This window comes from Macaca nemestrina, chromosome 15 (genome assembly GCF_043159975.1).
Source record: "Macaca nemestrina isolate mMacNem1 chromosome 15, mMacNem.hap1, whole genome shotgun sequence".
In the NCBI taxonomy this organism is placed as follows: domain Eukaryota; kingdom Metazoa; phylum Chordata; class Mammalia; order Primates; family Cercopithecidae; genus Macaca; species Macaca nemestrina.
Window position 1 is genome coordinate 57,583,989 of NC_092139.1, and position 18,883 is coordinate 57,602,871.

The 18,883-nt window shown below is 42.6% G+C and overlaps 1 long non-coding RNA gene across 1 annotated transcript; it reads right to left on the reverse strand.

Annotated features, from left to right (window-relative positions):
- Nucleotides 1-1,733: 1,733 nt before the first annotated feature.
- LOC139358842 (uncharacterized) lies at nucleotides 1,734-18,763 on the reverse strand. Its single transcript, XR_011614365.1, has 3 exons — nucleotides 17,632-18,763; nucleotides 3,011-3,160; nucleotides 1,734-2,470 (listed from the first exon to the last, which is right to left on the reverse strand). It is a non-coding gene; the product is annotated as an uncharacterized lncRNA (long non-coding RNA).
- Between the last annotated feature and the right edge of the window lie 120 nt (nucleotides 18,764-18,883).

Below are 18,883 nucleotides of genomic sequence, written 5' to 3' on the forward strand. Positions count from 1 at the left end.
TTTAAACTAGATAAACTGTGTTTCCTTCCAGCTAAAATATGCTCTCATCCTATCTTCTTAAAACCCATGCATGCAGAGAATCCAAAAATAAATCACGTAATGAATGTCACCTTCCCATTGCCTTGCAGCCCAATCAAACAAAAATTCCTTAAACAGAGCCCTATTAAAGTCACTGCTTTGTAACTTCTCAGAATATGAAACAAGCAATTTAGTCTCACTTGAGGAACAGACCCTGCCTTCTGGTGTTTGATTTTGTGCCCTTCCTATTTGAACCACCTTCCTTGACAATCTCTGCTGTTAGCTTAGAAGGAAAGCACCGTCCATGATTGTTCTATGTTCCCAGCTGATTGGAGCTATGGAGGTGAGGTGTACTTGAAGCTGGAGAACCTCCTATTCTTGATATGTTTTATGTTTTGCAAACTCCTCTAAATGCACAAGAATGCTAGTTGCTGAGACAGGCAGGACTGCAAGGACTTGGTATTTACCAAAGACCCTGTAGCACTTTTCTGTAACACTCCAAAATCCTGGCACCTCCTGGCTGTCATCCTCACTGCTTCTCCCACAGAGTCCCGGTCTGTCATTAACACCAGCCTCACTCATCGCTCAGCCACTCAGTATGACAGTGATGGTGGGAACACAGATCTGCTGTCCCTCTAGTAACTGTGGAGTAGGAGATCGCAGAATGTCAGCTCAAGAAATGGCTCGCATATTTCCTGTGTGTTATTACTTTTTAACCCAGATCATCTTGGAAGAGAAATAGCTTTCATTTATATTCTAAACTCATGCAAAGGGTGGCAAAGCTTGCTGATTCAGGAATCTGATTTATTTTACAGAAATTAACATAACCACTAAAATCAAACCCATTCCCTTCCCCACTGTGGTTGCTAAAGTGGCTCAATTATGATAAAGAGAGTGCAAAAAGTATAAGTCTCATTTTCTGCTCATCTATTTTATTTTGATGCCTTTATTAAATGCAGGAGCCATGGCTGCTCTGATGGGTCTCCTCCCTTCACTCCCCTGGACCAGCCCTACCTTGCCATCAGCATCTGGCTTTTTTTTAAACATATGTCTTCTGATTTAAACAATGCCTTTCTGATTGTGTTAAAATATACATAACATAAAATTTACCGTCTTAACCCTGGTAAAGTACACAGTTCAGTGACATTAAGTACATTTACACTGTTGCACAATCATCACCAGCCCCATCTCCAGACCACTTACCATCTTCAAAACTAAAACTCTGTCCCCATTAAACAAACCCATTAAACAATCCCCACTCTCCCCCTCCCAGCCCCTGGCAGCCACCATTCTACTTTGTCTCTATGAATTTGGTGACTCTAGCCGCTTATATAAGTGGAATCATTGTGAGTGGCTTATTTCATTTAGCATAATGTCCTCAGAGTTCATCCATCTTGTGACCTGTGTCAGAATTTCCTTCCTTTTTAAGGCTGAACAATATTTCATTGTATGGAAATGCCACATTTTGGATACTGTCTTATTTCTCTACCTGTATTTTCTGGAAATAACTTCCCGTTTAGCATCTGTATCCAGGCTCTTAGCTCAGGGTGTGCTTTGGAGGGAATACAAATCAAGGAGGATTTACATGCTTTTTACCCCTTTGAGGTGTTTTAGACCCTGGCTTATAAGTGGAATAAAAAAACAAGGTAAAGAAATGCTTAACATAAAAAAAAAATTCTTCTGAAGGAACTGAAAAGAATACCAGGGCTACTTAGAGAAAACTCAGGGCAGCAGAGTTGATATAAGGGCATGTAACTCATGGTAAGTGCAGGGGGAGAGTCCACAGACTCAGCCAGAAGACACAGCACTGGTGAGTCAAGGCAAATGGGTCAGGGTCCGTGGCTGGTGACTTCTTGGTGTGAGGGACCCAGATGAGGTTCATTCCCAGCACAAGGCCCCAGAGAGCTGGACAACCGCTTAGGGCTCTACAGGGACCAAGAACCCAGGCAAAGGCAATGGCTTTCAAGGACTCAGGTAGATGAGGCAGGTGAGAAGCCTGCTCCAAAAGATGGGCATGAGAATGGAATTTCTAATATTCTCGCCCAGCTGGCTCTCTCTGGGTCCTGGCTGTTGACAGCTCTGGCCAGTTGGGGAAGGACTAATGTGGCAAAACCAATCTGAACTTTTTAAGGTTTCCCCAGATGTTATGCTTGCTTCAGTGGATTCCACAGTTGAGTCTACAAACATCAGAACTTCGGGTGTGTGAGCTTGTGATCTCTTTGCCCTTCTCTCAGACTGTCTGTGCAGTCCACAGTCCTTATGACCATCTTCCCATCCCTTGGCAAAACAGTTGAGCTGACATCAGGAAGAAAGGTCTTGTGAGTAGTTGCCCAGTTCATCCCCACTGTAGATCACAGCTCAGGGCTTTTCCACTGAGCACTGCTGATTCATTCTGGTTGCCCCTTAGTTTGATTATGAGGTCCTCTGTGTAGCATGGCTCTCTCTTGTAAGCCTGCTCTTTCAGAGACAGAAGAATGAAGATGTCTTCAATAAAGGAACTGGATAATACTGAGCTTTACAAGTGACATCCTTTACAAGCTGAGAATGTGCGAGCATAGGGGCAAGTGATCCGTAAACTAGCAAGTTTAGTAGGGATGAGGAGGTTCTACTAAAGGACTGGAGAGGCCAGGTGAATGCAGAATGAGAGGAGCTCCTGGGGGTTTATGTGACAACAGGGATCATCCCCTGGATGTGGTACAGATCCGACAACCCTGTATCCTTAAGCCCGGCCGTTCTTTCACTGTGACTTGTAATGGGGAATGAGTAGCCAAAGAACAAAGCCTTGTGGCAGCTGCTCTCACAGCCATAACCACATTCCCTGGACACTGACTGCTCTCAAACCCTCATGTGGAGTCCTAGGGTGCATTCCAGTTACTCCCCAGGGCTTGCTCTCCCCGCTCACAGGAAATGCCAGTGCCCAATTCCCCAGGAGCAGCCTTCAGCCAAGGAGGATGGGGTGTTGGGTAGAAAACAAAACTGCCCTCTTCCTCACCTGTTCAGGCAAGTCTGAGACAAATTCCACACCAACCGGTCCCCAGATTGCACATGAGGAGCCCACAGCAGAGACCTGCTCCTTAACTGGCTCCCATCCTTCCCTGTCTCACTTTTTCACAAGCTATCTGTGTCTTCCTGGAAGCAGATACTGGGAAAGAGTTACAAATACAAGTAATTCCTTGAGGTGGGTAATACCTGTAAAAGAAAACTGGGTGTGATTGTTAATACTGTGTGTTAACGTAATTGGATTAAAAGATGCAAAGTATGATCCTGGGTGTGTCTGTGAGGGTGTTGCCAAAGGAGATTAACGTTTGAGTCAGTGGGCTGGGAAAGACAGACCCACACTTAATCTGGGTGAGCACCGTTCAATCAGCTGCCAGGGAGCCTAGAACATAAAGTAGTCGGGAAAACATGAAAAGACTAGACTGGCCTAGCCTCCCAGCTTACATCTTTCTTCCATGCTGGATGCTTCCTGCCCTCAAACATTGGACTCCCACTTCTTCAGTTTTGGGACTTGGACTGCCTCTTCTTGCTCCTCAGCTTACAGACGACCTATTGTGGGACCTTGTGATTGTGTGAGTTAATACTTAATAAAATCCCCTTTCTATATATATTTCTGTCCCTCTAGAGAACCCTGATTAATACAGATTTTGGTGCCAGGAGTGGTTCTAGAGAAACAGAATATTAAGAATGGAGTTCTTTCATTGGTTTTGGGTTTCTGGAGTTGGCTGCTTAATATGACTAGACCCCCAAATACCAAGGACTCTACTTCTAATAGTATAGAGAACAATGGTGGTCCTTGGCATGAACTGTTTAGAAAGTTATGCAAAATAAATGCATTTGACACTCCGGATTCATTGCTCATGAGAGGCAGAGAGTTTAGTGACTCAATACATAACACCTTTGACCATATGTGGAGAACAAAGGAACATAATGAAGCTGGTTGGTTGCTCCTAAGTTTGGTGGAAAAAGTGACGAAAGAAAATGATGAACTCAGGGATTCTAACTCCCAGCTTCAGAAGCAGATACCGAGGCTCAAATCTGGTAAGACTGCCCTGAGTGAGAGTCTTATCTCCTGTAGAGAAAGAACTGAAATTATGGAAAAACAGACACAAGCTCTTATCATGTGAGTGGCTGACCTGCAACAAAAGGAGCATGCAGAGCCTCACCGTGTGTCTACTGTTAAAGTGAGGGCATTGATAGGAAGAGAATGAGACCCTGCAACTTGGAATGGGGACGTGTGGGAGGACCCTGATGAAGCTGGGGATGCTGAGTTTGTAAACTCTAATGAACCTTTTTTGTCAGAAGAAACAGTTTCGCTATCCCCAGTAGTGGCAACATCCCCTCCGCGACCCATGCTGCCATCCGCCTTTCCACCTTTGTCTGAGGAGTTAAACCCTGCGCTACCTGAGGCAACAGTGATGGTCTCCCTGAGGCAGTTTCCAGGCAAGATAATGTTGATTCTCCTGAGGAGCCACCCCCAACACCCCTGTTTGCTTCTAGACCTATAACTGGACTAAAGTCCCAGCGGGCCCCTAGACATGAGTTTGAGAGTGTGACCCATGAGGAGGTACACTACACTCAAAAAGAACTGCTTGACTTTTCTCATTTATATAAGCAGAAATCTGGAGAACAGGCATGAGAATAGATATTAAGGGTGTGGGATAATGGTGAAAGGAACATAGAGTTGGATCAGGCTGAATTTATTAATTTGGGTCCACTAAGTAGGGGCTCTGCATTTAATATCGTGGCTTGGGGAGTTGAAAAGTGTTCTAATAGTTTATTTGCTTGGTTAACTGAAATATGGATGAAAAGATGGCCTACTATGAGTGAGCTGGAGATGCCTGATCTCCCTTGGTTTAATGTAGAGGAAAGGATCCAAAGGCTTGGGGAGATTTGGATGGTGGAGTGGATTAGTCACTTATATCTACTCATCCCAACTGGGAGCATCCAGAAGATACACCCTTGACCAATGCCTTGCAAAATAGATTTGTGAAGGCAGAACCTGTGTCTTTGAAGAGCCCTGTAATTGCTCTTCAGATCTCACAGTGGGAAACTACAACAGCCCAATCCAGGCAGGACTGAAAATTGCCCAGACCCTTTAGGAATGGAGGTTTGGGTCACTCCACCAGGAATAAAACACAACCTGCTGAGGCGCTTGCTAAAGGCAAAGGGAATACAGAATAGGTAGAAGAACGTAGTCACCAATACCAGCTATGACCACATGACCAGAAACGTGACCAGACCTTTTTATATATATAAAGGGGAGTTTATATGTGTGTGTGTGTGTATATATATATGTATATATATGTGTGTGTGTGTGTGTATATGTGTGTGTGTGTGTGTGTATAAATATATGTATGTATATATCCTATTAGTTCTGTCTTTCTAGAAAACCCTAATACACTGGGGGAAGAAAACCTGGTGTGTGTGTGTGTGAGTGTGTGTGAGTGTGTGTGTGTGTGTGTGTGTATATCCTATTAGTTCCGTCCCTCTAGAAAGCCCTAATACACTGGGGGAAGAAAACCTGACACCAAGTGCAGGGCCAGAGTTGGGCAGGGGGAGCCTTGGACTGTGGTGCTGACTGAGGAAGGCTCCACCAACCCTGAGATAGCCCATTAGAGCGGTCCAATGCTGGGCACACCGAGTTGGGCTGCAGCACCAGCTGTGTGCAGGCTGTGGCAGGGATGGCCTGGGAAGAGTTTGTCTGATGAGAAAAGCAGGGGCAGATCCTGGTGGCAGCCACTGAAGGCTGCAGGAACCTACCTTCCTTGCAGCTGGGCAAATTCTCCCTTGAAGGGAAGAGAGGTATTCCACACTGCTCCCCAACACTGCTCCCTCCAAATCACCACTCAAACCAGTTCCTTGCTCTGGATCCTTTCCTCAAGGTGTCTTCTTGGGGAACGAGCTTAAACCAAACTTTAAGTTAATATTTATTATGCTTCATGTGCCCCACTGTGCAAGGCGTATATCCCTAAAAGCCATGGGTTCTTAATGAATGTGTTTCCTGCTCCCAATATGTTCGTTCCAGTTTTTCACCTGTGCAGTTTTATGCTGCACATAAAAATACGTGAAGGGAGATTGCAGGATCCCTGCTAGAGAAGCAGGGCCACTTGCAAATTGCAATCAACTGAATTAACATGATGTAGAGGAATGCTGATATCTGTCACTTGCAGGAACGTGTACTCTGAACAAGGAAGGCAAAGGACATGGGGCAGGCATTGAGGAGGACAACCTTGAGGTGGGTCATCACAGCCACAGTGTCCCAAGAGCTCTGAGTTCTAGCTTGCAAGGCTGTCCTGGGAGGTGCCTGTTGCTACTTCATTTTCCCTTTGTGACACCCCAAGTAAATGGCACAGCCAGATGCAGAAGAAACAAAAGACTTTTGAAGATTTATAGGATTTAAGATACGGATCCTCCTATCAGGGAGCAATTGTATGAAAAAAATCAGTTAAGAGCGAGGTTTCCAATTTATATGAACACTCAGACTTGTCCCACAGGTTATTAAAGCCGAACAACAAGCTTTTCATTCTGTTTGGAGGCCAACAGCCGCAAAGCTATTAACTTGCATACATCTTGTGTGCTTCAAAATTGAAATTAGCTTCTTTAATTGCATCAGCATAAAGCAAATATCTGTTCCTCAGAGGATCTGCTTTTAAAGGTAGCTTGAAATTAAGTGACCCCAAGGCCCACACAGATGTCATGACAGCAGCTATGAAAAGAGGTGACTTATTGTGTAATTGGGAGTAGTGTAGAAAAGTTGAAATAATGAGAGAATTGTTGTTCTTTGCATTTTCTTCCTTATTCTCTGGATTTTATTATCAGCAATTAAGTGCTGATTAGTTCCTCTACTGCCTGATGCTTTGAGACATGCATAACAATCAGTGAGCCTGCAAATTGAGTGGAAACCCCTAATTGCTTAGATAATGATCCCAACAGAAGCTGCTCCTCAGGAGAGGAACCGCTCATGATATTCCCAGGCGGGGGCCTAGGTGTCCTCTTTGTCCTTTCTTCTCACCTGTCTCAGCACAGGCCAATTCCACCAGCAAAGGTGCCCAGCTCACCTGCTTGGTCCCCTGGAGAAATATTGAGGCCACAGGAAAATGGGGCCTGAAGAATGATACTCCCAGGAAGAAGCAAGACTGAGAGCAAGACCAAGACAAGGGGGACTAAGAGAGACAGGGGCAGAAAAAGAAAGAGGAAGAGGATGAGGGAGGGAGGAAGGAGAGTAGGGCAAGGAAGATGACTTATTTGTCCACAGTGCCAATGACAGGTGCACTTTCCATCTTTCCCCACCAGGCCGATTGTTAACTTGGCATCAAACCAAGAGTATTCTTAAATTTGCTATTTGAAAAATTCAATAATTATAATAAAGATAACTTGCTTTTTTGTAATGTTTATTTTCTCTGAAATATTAGTGATGATATCTTATAATTTTGGTGCTCAAGGTTCTTTCATCTGGGTTACCTCTTTGAGTCACCCCATAGACCCCAAGGAAGTCAAGGTTATGTAAGAAATGATACTAATGAGGGGTCCAGGCAATTCTTGTAGGGGCTAGAGGTATTTGCTGACTATCTTTGCATACCAAAACTTAGTGCCTTAAAACACCATTAATGAAGCTCACAATTGTTGTAGGTCAGGAGTTTCAGAAGGTCTAAGCAATTATTGGTTGGATTTCTCATGCTTGTTGCAATCAGCCTTGGGTGGAGCTGCCCTCACTTGAGGCACTTGTGCTGGAGGTCCAAGAGCTTGCTCAGCTGATGTCCCCCTCAGCCTCTCCAGCTTGGGGACCTCAGGGGAGTTACATTTTTGATTGGACATCCAGCTTCCCTTGGCATGAGCATCCCAGGAGAACCAAGTAGAAAGTTTATGCCCTTCCACTTGCCGATGGAAGTCACACAATGCCCTTCCATTGTTCCTGTCCTTGCAGTGACTCACGGTCTGTCCAGATTCAAGTGGGAGGCTCATAGACCTCTCAATAAAGCACCAATTAACTGCTGCCATATTTTATTATCGTAAGAGACTTTCACAGTGCAGTGATTGAACAGATATGGCCTCAGATGAGTCTTGTCCCAGGACTAGAATCTTAGGTGTCCTAGCAGTATTCCAGGACTGCTTCTGTGCCCAGCAAGTGCTTCTGGGCTCTCTAGGCATAAAACACACAGGACACTCCATCATGGGACCTAGTGTACTGCATTGTTAAATAGAATAAAAAATAAGCCATGAAACGAGAGGGCAAGGGATTAATCACACACCTGTGCCTACATGCAGAACTGCCCCCACTCTGTCTGAGTTGCAGCAGAGATAACCGCTCTGTCACAGCACCTGTGATGCTGCTGTAATTTATTATTTATGGTACAAAAGTAGCATGCATGCATCTTTTCAGATATCATGTGAGGTACTTTTAAAAAATCACATAGCTATAGGCACTAGGCCTGCATAAAAGTAAAGCAAAATTACCCTCGCTGTCAACCCAGCTGTGGGGATGGCTCTTGACTCTTAGAAGTACAAAGGTGGAGTGGCTTCTCCTTCTCATTAATCGTTCTGGGAAGCTGTCATACAAGCAGAAACTGTTGTTCTCATTTTTATTAGATTTCCCTGTAGGGATTCAGACCAGTGATACTTATCACCTTCTTTCCAGGATGTGAGGGGTCAATGTGCCTATTTTCAGCTGGTGAAGGATTAGAGACCGAGGGAATTTGGTATTATTGCTACAGAATTAGATCAGATGGAGCCAGATAGTTACATGTATCGTGTTTGGGATCATAGAGCCTACCTATTAAGAAATGTGAGAAGTAGAGTGGAAATAGGAATAGTTTTATATAATAAGTAATTGTAAAATTCATAATGTTTATCAATATAATATGCACATACGATAAATAAAAATGAAAGGGTATCCAGGTGTACCATGAAAGCACAGTCTCTTGCACACCCTTGTGCTTTCCACCAGACTTGCAACTTGTTCTGCCTTCTGGTGGCTACCAGCAGAGCACTAACTGATGTGCCCATTATGCTTTTTCATTCATTCTAAAATAATTTTCAGACAACTTCTGGTAAATTTCTGATTTAAAATTTTAAAAATTTAGCTTACCTAAATTATTTTATTCTCGCTTTTACACCTCTTCCCAATTGTAGGCAGGCCTTCCATTAGTTACTATGTAAATACAAGTAAGATCATAAAATATAGATCTATGTTTATATCAATTTATAAAGTATCTTTGGATTCATCTCTATTTCTGCACCCACTTCCAAACCTCTATCAATTGGATCTTTGTTAAGGAAGATAACATCTATTTTATATTCTGTACCATAGGTGATTTAAAAGTTCAAAACTAATAAACATCCTTAATAAAATATGGCAAAGTAAGTGTGGTTTAGCCCACAGCCAAGTACTGTGGTTGACTTATATTTCCTTCTCCAAGCCCAGTGTCGTGGCCTGGGACAACACAGGCAGATATTTCTAGGAGGAAAATCAAGTTATATCCCCACTGCCCAGCAGATAACATCTTAGTTTGCTTCATATTTGAACCATAATGTTCTTGAAAATATTTTGCTTTGCCTGAAATTTCTAATTGCCTTTTGTTTCTTGAATCTTGTACAGGTTCCACATTTTCCCAAATGTGTGAGTCTCTATCCTAAGACATGTCCAAAAGTTCTTAATTTACAGGGACATGATCTAGGGGCTTGGAGGGCGCTGGAAAAGTCAGATAATATATTTTAAAGATCCAATTTTACACAAAAGAACAAAAAGAGGAAGAACTATAGCAGAATGCCGCTGCTGTGGATTCAGACTTCACCTCCCAGCCCAGGGAGATGATTGAAGGGGAAGAAGGACAGAACATGAAACTAACAAGCTTGAGACTTATCAATGTCTGTATTGGCAAATTGAGGAGCGATGCACTCCCCAAGGTGGGTGAGCTGGTGGAAATAGCACTGCTGAATCCCAGGCAGGTGTTTGTATACTGGTGTTTGTCTTCCCACACATGAATCAAAAACACCAGATAGAGTGAGCTCCTAGCCCACCCCTCTCGCCCTCTCTCCATACCACCATGCTTCCTCTGTCCCTGTTCAGCAAGGAGAAACAAACTGAAATGATCTGTACATACATATTGCAAACAACAACAACAACAAAAACAATGAACCCGAATCAAATAAAAACCTACATCAGAAGTGAGATTAACCAAAGGAGAATGAATGTAAACACACAGTTCTCCAAGATGCTCAATACATCACAAACATCATGCTCCATAAAATCAGTTAAAAGATAAATACGTACAGCTAATATGTATCAACTGAAAAAAAACAAGTTAAAAGATAAATAGAAATTCAGGTAGATATTATAAAATATCAGAGACAGACCCATAAATGCACCCATTGGGTTTCACGAAGATGAGAATAGAAGAAATAGAACAGAAATAATTTATCCAAATGGTAGTAAAACAAAATATTGTTGAAATGAAGAGCTGTGTCTGTAGACTTAAAGGCCACACCATTCTAGGCAACATACATACTCTGGAAAACGTGTGATGAGTGCCCTCCTTTAATGCTTGGGACATTTATCGGTCCTTGTGTTTATACTTCAGTGTTTATGGTTTTTGAAACTTTTAAATTGGGATTTCCAAACATTTTCTCCCATTATCCATGATCTTTACTTTTTTTATTTATGGTCCTAGCGGGCTTTACCTTTCAGCTTACCAATATTTTATTTTAACTTCAGAAATACTAATTTTAACTACCAAGAATATTTTCTTGTCCTTGATTCTTTTCCCCGCAGCCTGTCCTTGTCTTAAGGATATAGTTTCTCAAATACTTGTGATGATGTTTGGAGTTTTGAAAGTGATCTCTTTTGAATTATCTCAATTTCCTACAAAATACGTTATTTATGTTGGCCTCGGCTGTTCCCCTTGGAATTGTCGCCTTTCCTCCGCCTCATTGAGCAGTGCTTCCTTGAGGACTGGAACAATTCCAACAGCTCATCTCCACCTGTGTGCATCTCCCCTCGCTCCAGTCACAGAGGTCAGCATCTCTCTGAATTTTGGTTTTGCCATTCTCTTTTTTGAATATGTAAGTCTAACCTACATATATGTATGTTTAAGTAATAATTATTTTAAATTTTAAAAAATATATTGAAATACTATCAAAGTATGTTTCTACAGGGACCTATTTTTTATTTTTCCTCCCTTAACCAAGTGTTTCTATGATCAGTCCTTGTTGCTGTGTGTAGCAGTAGTTCATTTTCAGACAGGCAGCTCTTGTAAATTCCTCTGGCCACTGAAATACAAGCAAAAGGGTACATGTGTCAGTTCCAGGAAGCATTTACAAGTCAGTGCGTGATTTCCTGTGCTCACGCCCACAGCGGACACATCTGGGGAAGCGTGTGTGGACGTGGAGCTGCCACAAGATCAGCACCTCCTGGAGTGATCGGCTGAGCCCGGAGGAGGTGGCCCTGGAGAGTTCTGGGAGCCAAAGCAAAAGCGGCAAGAACAAGAAATACATTTTGCTGTGCCAGATCAATAAGATTTTTGAGCTATTTCTTGGCACAGGATCATCTACCATACCTTTTCCTTCCTTTGATGTGTGCGTCTGCAGTGATGGAATTCCATTTCACTTTTCTATACAGATCACTGATTGTCTGCCTCCACCCACAAAGCGGCCCTTTCCTCCCCCGGGGTCCTGCAGTGCATCTGTTTGTGTGAGCCTGTTTTGGGCTCCCTTCTGCTCCATCATCAGCTCATCAATCCTGAACAAATACCTCTGTAGTCTTCATTACTGCAGCTTAATAGTATCTGGTGTAGTAACTCTCTCTACTTTCTATTGCTTTTTCAGGACTGTCTTTTCCCACCTTACTTTACTCACCATTAAGTTTTAGAAACCTACAACCACATACACAATGGAAAGCTTGTTGGGGTTTTGATTGTAATTGCATTTGAGGTGCTTATCTTTACAATATTGAGTGCTCCTATTCATCATGGGCTCTGGGCTACTTGTCTTTTTTGATGTATCTAAAGCATTATAAATTTTTGGAACAAAAGAATAGGATTTCTTGAGTTTAGGCAACCATCTGGAATTAGAAGTCTATTTGCAACTGTGTTTCACAGAGTTAAACTCAGGATTCAATACCATAAAGCAAAGTACAGGGAGGAGAGGGGCTGGGGAAAGGACTAAGCCTGGGGTATTTTCTCTGTGTTGGATGCCCCTTGGGTGTCATGTATGCAGTATTTCAATTTATTCCTATGAAACCTCTATCTAACATGTAGCAGTTTCTTCATGAAATCAAGACTCAATTATGTTAAACAAACTATCAAAGCTCAAACCCTGGTAAAAAGTGGCAGGGCTAAGAATTGGAGTGGGCCACTTGGATTTCAAGCCAAGCTTCCCCAATATCATCATGACAAGTGTATTGAAGAAATTCAAAAGATTTTGCCCGACTTTCTTCAGGTTGATGGACTGGCTTATTGTCTTGGCTAATACTTTCTATCAAATTCTTAATTATTACAATACATTTTATTTTTATTATTTATTTATTTATATTTTATTTTTTGAGATGGAATTCCATTCTTGTTGCCCAGACTGGGGTGCAATGGCGTGATCTCAGCTCATTGCAACCTCTGCCTCCCTGGTTCAAGTGATTCTCCTGCCTCAGCCTCCCAAGTAGCTGGGATTACAGGCGCCCACCACCATGCCTGGCTAATTTTTTGTATTTTTAGTAGAGACAGGTTTTCACCATGTTGACCAGGCTTGTCTTGAACTCCTGACCTCGGGTGGTCCACCCGCCTCAGCCTCCCAAAGTGCTGGGATCACAGGTGTGAGCCACCAAGCCCAGCCCACAATAAATTTTAGAATAATATCCTGCTTAGGCTGATAAAAAGCATATGACTTTAAGAAGTGTCTCTCCACAGGCCAGTTTGGCAGAGATCAGGAGACACTTCATCATCTTCCCATCAGCAGATGTTGGTGAGCTTACCACTTGAAGGAATAAAACAGCAACAACGCTGTCAGTTCTGGAGAGACCCACAAGGTGGGCACAGCTATCTCAATGTTTTGAGAAAGGACATTAGTTTCTTCTTAGTCTCCATTGTCATATTCTTCTTCCGTAACCTAGGGGGCAATTTATTACCAGTGGAAATAAATTGCATTGTGTACCAGCTCTGGCTTTGAAGTTTTCATTTTCTGTCTATGTAATAACATGCTATGATTATGTATGAACTTCTAAATGCGAACAGAGGAGACTTAATTCCATTACATTTCCCTGGAGAAAGGAAGTCTGATTCAGTTTATACACAAGGATTCTTCTTGTTATATAACTGTAGTGTTTGGAGCATTATTTTCAGAGTTGTTGACTGTGGCTTGATGAGATTTTATTTTATGTAGCCAGTCCAGGCTACCCATATTTGACTTAACGTGAGAGGCAATAATACAAAGAATTTTCTTCCTTCTGAACTTGTAAAATGTAGCTGACTTTCCAGCCCCAACCCTAGGGAAATATGAATTTAGCTCTGATAAAATTTAGCATCTAAGTTAATTTTGCTCTCTCCTTTCCACAGGCTGAATGTTTTTCTACCAATGCATAAGATCTTCCAGCCACAGACAGGCGCTGTTTTTAGATGGTCTCGAGGCATCTCATTTTACAAAGGATATAGAAACAGACAGATGCTATATAGAAACTGGTGGGGTGGGGTGGGGTGAGAGAGAAGACAGAAGACAAGGATTATAGTTCAATCATCTAAACTCTGTATGCAATAACCAAGGTCTCCCCAGAAAGCTGTCAGGGTATACTTCTGTGGTCAGTAGATTTCTAATCAGCTATAGAAGGGTGGCCAAACACAGCTGAACTGTGCCTTTTAGTAGCAGGAAAAGTATCTGCTATAGTTCAGACGCTTGTCCCCCAAACCCCGTATTGAAATTTGACACCCATATTGGAGGGGGACCTAAGGGGAGGTGTTTGGATCATGAGGACAGATCCCTCATGAATGTCTTGGTACTGTCCTCGCAGTGAAGAGTGAGTTCTCACTCTATCAGCTCCCTTGAGAAACTGGTTGTCAAAACAAGCCTGGCACTCCCCATCCCCTTGCTTCCTCCCTCACCATGTGGTCTCTGCACACACAAGCTCCCGTTCGCTTTTCATCATGTGTGGAACCAACCCGAGGACCTCATTGGAAAGAGAGTGGATGCTGGCACCATGTTTCTTGTTCAGCCTGCAGAACTGGGAGACAACATAAACCTCTTTGCTTTATAGCTTACCCAGACTTGTGAATTTCTTTGTAGCAACACAAACAGACAAAGCATCTGACAACCGAGTTGTTCAATGAAGAGATTGTTAGAGCCCAGGCCAAGATTCATCATGTTCAATTGGTACAAGACGCAATTAACTAATATGATTTGGGACAGCTGTCTCCATTGAGGTCACCAGGGGGTCATGGAGTGATGCTTCAGGAGGAAAAGCTGACTACTTCCTACCCTGGGCTCCATTTTTGTCAGTGCTCTACAGAGAGACAGAACTGACAAGATATACAGAGAGGAATACATAAAGAGGAGCAGCAGGGGAATTGGCTTACTCAATTATGGAGGCTGAGATGTCTCATGATAGGTCCCCTACAAGCTGGAGAGTGAGGGAAGCTGATAGCATAGCTCATTGCAGTCCGGAAGGCCAGAGAACCCAGGAAGCTGACGGTATAACTCTTAGGCAGAGGCCTAAGGCCCGAGAGCCTTGGGGGAGTTACTGCTGTGAGTCCTTGAATCCGAAACAAGAGAACTTGGAGTTCTGGTATCCAGGGTCAGAAGAAGGGCATCCAGCTCAGAAGAGAGAGTGAGAACATCCCTTCCTCTGACTGTTTGTTTCTTCTAGGACCCCAGAGGATTGATGGTGCCTACTGGCACTGAGGGTGGCACTTCCCCACTCCCTCTTGCAACTCAAATACTAATCTCGGAAACACCCTCGCAGACATACTTTGGGAGCCCAGTCATTCCAATCAAGTTCCAAACCACCTGGCTTTCCCTTTCAGCAGAAGAGAGATGGGATCAGCGCCTACTGAAGCACTGGGGATAAATGATGCTTTACCAGCTGTCTGGGAACCCCTTAATCCAGTCAAATTGATGCCAGAATCAGCCATCACAGGCTCTTTCCGCATCCACAGGGACTGAGGGTGAAACAGATCAGACTGGCTTTTGAAACATTTCTGCTTTCATCCTTGAGCTCTGAAGAACTCCACTGGCTCTTAAGGAAATTAGATTTAGGCTTTCTGAGATTCTAACTAATCACTTGTACAGAGTGTCTAATTTTCTGAACTATTTTGGATTGTGCAAAAAGTTTTAAACTTTATATTTTCTATGTACACTTATTCTTCATCTTTATCCAATATAAGTCAAAAATGACAGGAATAAAACGGTGAAGTGTTTGAGACTTTTTAGGGACCATGTGTCTTCTGTTCAGGGACAGTAGGTGGGAGTGTCAGGGAGGGAGACTGTGCTACTGGACATATGAGTTTAGCAGCCACCAAGACCAGTTAATACTGCCAAGCCCTTGGTTATTTATGTGAGTTTTCAGAGTATTCCTGGGGAATTTGACTTTCAAAAAGCCAGTGGACCTTGATATTCTGCTGCTGAGACAGCTGTATTTTTCAACTGACTCCCCAGTCAATCTTGCCAAATGTGGCAAAGAGTTAGGGAGTTTCTGCAGTCAGTGAATGAGCAACAAGGTCTAATGTATATCGTCTCAGGGAAGGTCTGATGTATACCATCTCAGGGAATGTCTAATGTATACCATCTCAGGGAAAACTGTTAGTGGAGAATAAAACCCAGATTGGTAGATGGACTTTGGTTTGAAATGAGTTTGAATACACTTAGGGTGAAGTGGGATTTAGAATTCTGCCATAACAAAGATTACTTAATAATTACAATGGAATTTTTTGCAGTCCAGTTAGTCAATTAGGTCAAAAAATCCAGATATATCTATGAATCTGATTATTTGCCAAATAAAATGTGAAAGCTTGCCTCCATCTTTCTATTGTGTGCAGATATTTTGCACAGTGTGGATTTGGTCTCTGGGTGTGAATGTGCCCTGGACAAAATGCTTACTAGACAGACATTGTGCTTCTTTGTAGACACTGTGCTAGGCATGTATTACACATTGCCCCGAATCCTTATCACAAACACATCAGGAGTATGATGCTTCTCTTTTGGCCAAGGAGGAAGCTGTGGCTCAGGCCAGTGAGGCTGCATATCCGGGGATCAACAGCCAGTAAGTGGGTGTGCCGACTCCCAAGGCCAAAGCCCACCCACTTGCCAGGTAACTTTCTAAGAATACGAAGGTATTCCGTGTTATGATGGTGTGCGTTACATGAATGTATCTATCTACCAAAAGTGTGCTTCCATGATTTGTGCAATCAGATATGGGAAGTAATGGTAACTCATGTTTTTACCCAAGGATTTTTTCATCATCATAAAACATCACTTCTACTCAGCTTTATTCTAATGATATGAGGCAGAGTTTAAAAATCTATCAAAATTAAACATATTTTTAACAAAGTGAAGACATCTAGACCATCAGTCAACGGGGTAGGAAAGACGGAGCTAAAACCAGGGCTGAATTTCATTTACAGATGACTCGAGGTCCTACTCAATTACTAGGAATGGACTAAACATTCGCCTCTAAGCTTTCCAGTAAGCAACATAATAGGAACAATATCAATGCAATAGGCTCTGAGTCCATGAAAAATAAACTAAGCAGTTGCTTAGGGAAAGCAGAGCTGCTTCTGGTAAGGAATTCAGAGAGAGTTTTCCTTTGAGTCTTCATAAAGAAGACACTCTTTGATGTAGGGCACAGCATTAACTACATTCTTACGCAAGTTTTAAAGGCTAAATCTTATAAAATCTTTTAATATAGGCCATAACACCAAGCAGCAAAAATAGAGAACTAGAGGATGGGGAGATGGAATTTGCTGTGTTTGGAAACTAATACAATTATTGGTTTTCTGTGTTCTCACTTAATCCAGGGTTTTAAGGAATCTAGAGAAAAATCAGGATTGATGTTTTTCATTAGTGCATTTTCTTACAACAAAACCTCTTGAACGCTCTGGGTGGTGAGGAGTTTGGGTTGCTCTTGGCTTGTGATGAGTTTCCCAGGGAGCCATGCACTTCTCACCTGAGCAAACCACCAGGAAAAGTTTTGGGATAGTCCTGGAGGCAGGGAAATTTCCTATGGGTGTTTATTTAGCTGTAGTGCTGTAATCAGCCTTTCACATAATTTGATAAAACTGACCAATGTGAAATAAAACTGTTAATATGACCCCAAACTCTCCAGACAAGATGGATTCTCTATGGCTAACAGAAACACCCAAATTAAAATAATGGAAACCCAGTGGCCATAGTTAGAGAAGGGTGGTCACGTGCCTTTTGTTTCTGAAGACGGCAGTTCCAAACAAACATGCTGTCTGTGACTCTGAGCTAAGATAGTTCTTGTAAAGGGAGCTGAGGCACCATGGCTGGAAATCTCCCACCAGCCTGACATGGCATCCAACAGACACTTACCGTTTGGGGTATAGAAACTACCCAGTCAGGACTCAGTTATTTTCAACCAATCAGAATTGAATGTGTTCAAATCCTTCATTTACATATACAGACCTGATTGAAGACTGTGACGGGAACTCTCCTTATTCAGGCCAGACCCTTTCTGTGTTCTCCAGAACGTGCTTTTGTTTTCCACCAGAGCTTGCATCTTCCCAATATCTAGATTTTTTTCTATTTAATAAAAAGTAAAATTCTCAACTTTTCCTCCACAGATCTCATGGTTTTTTGTTAGTACCTCAAATATATGTGTACAAAGGTGGAAAAAGCAAAATTCCAGGGCATTAGCTGGGGTTGAAGTATCTGTGTTTTCACCCATCAGATTTAGGCTTCATTCCCCAGAACCCACTTTCTTTTAACCAAGTGCATGCTTTCCCTCACTCATATACTTGAGTGATTTCATCAGGTGAAAGGAAGATTATAATGAACATCTCAAACTTTATATAATTTGAGGAAGTCCTTATCAATATTTGCTTCTGTTTTCTCCTTGACAACCCAGCTCAGGCTGGTCTGACTTCCCTTTCCTCTCTTCCTTGTTTACTTCCCATTTATTTTTTGTTGCTGTTGGGTAATTTAGGTATAAGTGTAATAGTCCTTATCACACTTCATACTAGGGAAATGGAGTTCATGATTGCTGGGTGTGGGGCAAGGATTTTATATTAAAAATCATCCAATGATTGGAGGCAAGAAGGAAAATCTCTTCTTTGGTGCCTCTGAGAAGATCTTCAAAAGATTTTCAGGGAGCAGCGTGTCCCCAATGGAAACTGAAAGTACTTCATTTGTTTTGTTTTCTCCAGTTGTGGTAGATGGAAAAATGGTCACAGTTCTATGCACCTCCACTCATCAAAAGGCAGGGTCAGTTTCCCCATTCATTGACCCTGAGTTTTACCAGGTTTGGCCAATAGAAGTCAGAGGAAGTGGCAGGTGCCAGTTACAAGTTTGGGCTGCAAGTTCCACAGCCCCTTCTAGAAATCAGCTGAACCACTGTGTGAATAAGGCCAGGTTAGCCTGCTGGAGAATGAGGCCCAGTTGCTCCCATCATCTCATATGACAGCCAATCAACCAACAGTCATGTGACTGAAGTCATCTTGGACCAGCCAAATTCCAACCAACCTTTTCAGTAGACCCCAGACACATGAACAAACCCAACTAAGATCAACCAACCAACCCTAAACAGGTCTGCAGAGTTGCCCAGTAACACACAGAATCACGACCAATAATAAATGTATACTGTTTGAAGTTGCCACATTGTTAGGTGGTTTGTTATGTCACAAAAGCTAACTGACACATCAACTCTGAAACCTCCTTG